Source organism: Prosopis cineraria, unplaced genomic scaffold, assembly GCF_029017545.1.
Source record: "Prosopis cineraria cultivar Desert tree isolate PC_DT_omini unplaced genomic scaffold, ASM2901754v1 PC198, whole genome shotgun sequence".
Taxonomy (NCBI): domain Eukaryota; kingdom Viridiplantae; phylum Streptophyta; class Magnoliopsida; order Fabales; family Fabaceae; genus Prosopis; species Prosopis cineraria.
The window spans coordinates 59,095-63,055 of record NW_026555525.1 but is presented as its reverse complement, the minus strand read 5'-3'; the positions used below and the strand labels follow the sequence as shown (position 1 = coordinate 63,055).

General features: G+C 31.8%; 1 pseudogene; it reads right to left on the bottom strand.

The window, feature by feature from the left end:
- Nucleotides 1-775: 775 nt before the first annotated feature.
- LOC129295830 (uncharacterized) lies at nucleotides 776-2,827 on the bottom strand (annotated as a pseudogene).
- Between the last annotated feature and the right edge of the window lie 1,134 nt (nucleotides 2,828-3,961).

Here is a 3,961-nt window from a genome sequence, read left to right as displayed (position 1 = left end):
ACTTACAATAATTTAATATTCAAGTTGATTATAACATTGGCCGAAAACAAAATTTGGTAATGGCATGTCAAATATGAAAATCTTTTATTTTCCTCCAGTAATAATTACTAAACATCTTATAATTTCAAAATGATTCATAAATTGATGTCTATTTATCCACCTCTACCAAAGAAACAGGCCAAAATTGACAGAAGTTATATGTACCAATTCACAACCATGGAAGTGAATGCATTTCTTAAAAGATAAAACGAACACAGAACAATGTTTATGGCATCCTAAACAAAATCTATTACATAATACAGAACACATTTGTGTCTCATTTACCAGTCATATAACATCTACAATTACCTTCTTCTCTTTTTTCCATCGCCCGTGTCCTAGGAAACTTGGGGTATTACCACCTCCGGCTCAAACTAAATCAAACCCCACTGTGTGGGACCATTATTATCAATGGCAGCCTCACAGTTATCTCAAGAATACCTTTGATATATTTATTTAATGCAACTATATATTTTAGGACTCAAACACGAGACCCATACCAAGCTAGTTCAACTCCCTTGACCAATTAAACAAAGCACCCTCAGTACAATTACTATAGCCAAACTTAATGCACTACCAATAACTATCCATGTTCGTATCAGAATATTCCACTCAGGCAAATTCTACTCTATGAAATATTTTCATATTCACAACTATTGCTCCTACCTTGGATAAATAATAATACCAAAAAACAAACGCGAAGGAAACTAAAAGAAAAGCAGAGTCGAAGGTTTACTTGCAAAAACAGTCTGTTTGGCATTATGACAGCGAGTTCAAGAAGATCAGGGTTGATAGACGCCAGCCCATCAGGCTCCTTCAGTTTTCTCTCAAGAAACTTTGCTAATGCCGCCGCTTTGTTTGTGGTCACCGGTCCACCAGGATGAGCCAACCTTCATGGACATATAGGCAGTCGGCAACACAAAGTTAATACCAGAACAACAAACACTTAAAGGACCTGAGAAAAAAGGAATTAATAAACGAAGAATTCGATCGAAAGCTTTTTATCTTCATTTTGAACAAACAAAATATGTTCAACAGCTTACGATGGAAGCATGATTGTTTGCGAGCGTGAATCTGAAGGAGAAAAAGAAAAGGATGCAAGAACCTGGGCTGGGAGCTGGAAGGGCGAGATTGACAAGGAAGAGGCGCGAATTTACTGCCACGAAGTGCGCGTCTTTCATCTTCGCTTAGAGTTTCGATCTCTTTCACACATTCTCTCTGGCTCGTTCGCTCGGCCACCACAACGATCCGACCACACCTGCACCGGCGGTTTAAACCAGTTTGGCCAAATAAGTAAATTTACATCCCAGCTAGGCCTAATTCAGCGTCGTTTCATTTTATTGTTTTTCAATATATAAAGTGTTTCAAAGTTATTTATATTATTACATTTTTTTTAATGTAAAGATCAAATATTATTATATTATCATGAATAAAATGAGTACACAAGGCAAGTTTAATTTTTTTACTACAAAAGTTGACATGAGTTGAGTTTTAAAGACTCATCAAATTCAAAACATAAGTTTAAAATTTTTTACAGAAATATTTATATTTATCAATAGAGTTCTCATATTGATAACATGATTAAACCTATAAAAAAGTAAACAATCTTGAAAGTAAAAAAGATAAACTTGAAATCTAAGTCAGGAGTTAGAACTCATAAGAACCAACTTGGGCCTAACATGATAAGATAACAATAAAAAGAAACACAAATATTAAGCTGGAAAGAGAAATCATCATCAAAGTTGTGATTCTAAAACAAACATGTACGTTATTTGTTGTTGAAATATAGAACGTAGGAAATTAGTAAACAATAGAAATCCAAATAGTAAGATGAAAGACTCCAATAATAAGAAAGCTTAAAACCAGTAAAAGTCCAAATTAGACGATTAATCACTAATGTTGGGTTTTGGCCCAAAAAATGTTGGGCCTTCAAAAGCTCCATACCAGTTGCTTAGCCCAAACCTTGCTTCCTGGGTCGGACTAGGACACGTACCAAAAGAGTTGGGGCTCTATATTTGACAGACACTTCCAAGTATGAATAATATATTTAAAAATTTGGTTGCCTACAGAACAAATTAACTCGTGCAATCCATGAAACCCGGGATAAAGTTTGCTATGGTTATCCTCGTTCATAAAAGCATTTTAAAGCACTTGTCTTCCATTACTATATTCCATTGAAGGTTTAAGTGTAAAAATATTCAATAATTTTTTTGAACAATAGAGGCAAAAATACTCATCAAATGATTAATCAAAAACATCCAATAGTTTAAAATAAGAAAAAATGATAAAATACTCATGATGTTATCAAAATTGGTGCAAAAAATAATCAACCCCTAAACTTGCCTTAACGTTCATTATTTTTGATGTTAAATGCTAACTATGCTTATTATATGTCAATATTTGCTAACATAAACTAAAAAATAGGCAAAAATATCCATGAAATCATAAGCAAGAAGTATCCAACAACTTAAAGTGAAAAAAAAAAAGTAAAAGTACTCATAATGATACTTTAGTAGGTGCAATAGTAATTAATCTATCAAATACATACCACGTGATTTCTTTCTATCATTATGTATCCTACCCCTTCCTCCCTTCCTTTCTACTCATTTTTCTTATTTGCAAAACTTAAGATTTAATACAGTAAGATAAATTGCACACAATTGAAGATTGAGAGCAAAGTAGCTATGACTTGCTACAAAGAACACAAGCACTCCATGAAGGAGGTTGTCTCTACTCGTAATGCTTTTGAGACTACACATGTCTCCTACATTACCTACCTCAGAAACATTCACACAACCTTGCCCTTAAGTGATTTCGTTCACAATGAGGTTCAAAATCCTTAATTGGCTTCCTGTATTGCTGCAAAGAAGCGAGAAATTTAATTTGCTATTTCGTCAAAACATTTTCCTACATGGTATTCATATGATAACTGATCAACATGTAAAAAATTCTACCTAAAAATATTTTTTTGTCCATATCAAAAAAAAACTTAACTTTTACTCATGTGTCAGTGAAATAATCAACATTTAAAGGATTTAATGGATTAGTCACTATTGCACCTACTAAAATAACATTATAATATTCTTCCCTTTTTTTCACATTAAGCTACTGGATGCTCTTGGCTTACGGCTTCATAGGTATTTTTACCCCATTTTTAATTCATGTTAGCAAACATTAACACGTGGCAAATATAGTCAGTATTTAACACCAGATATTAACGAATGTTAAGGCAAGTTAAGGGTTTGGTCATTTTGGCACCAACTTTGATAATATTATGAGTTTTTTTTTTATTTAGATTATTGGATGCTTCTGGCCGACCACTTGCTGAGTACTTTTGCCCTTTTACGCTAAGAACATCCAATAATTTTTAAGTGAACGAAGATTGAAGAATACACATGAACTTATTATAATAAGTGCAACATTATAACATTCCCCATTCTATTAAATTTGACTTTTGTCCATCAACATTGATCATTTAAAAAAGGAAGTAAATAAATATAAGATATAAAAATACTCATAAACTTTTTTTTTCTAAGAGCTTCTATTATCTTTAAATCAATAATGGTACATAAGTATCCATTAACTATAAAAAAGCCATATAGCCTAGCTTGGCCTAACCAACTTAGGCTAGCCCAAATACCTAAATTATTAAATATTACTTTATTTTATTTTTTTAAGTCAATTTCAATTTTTATATAAAAATTTTATATTTTTAAAATCTAATTTTGATTTCACTTTATTAATAACAAAAAAAAATTTGAATATTTAGGCTAAACCTATTAGAGTTTAGGCTTACCTCAAATTTCTTTGGGCTTATTCAATAGTCCAAATAAGCTCGAAATAAAAAAAAAAAAAACTCTCAAGCCAATTCTAAAATTTTTCAGGCTTATTTAAATTAGTTTGTAAAGATTAACCTAGATTA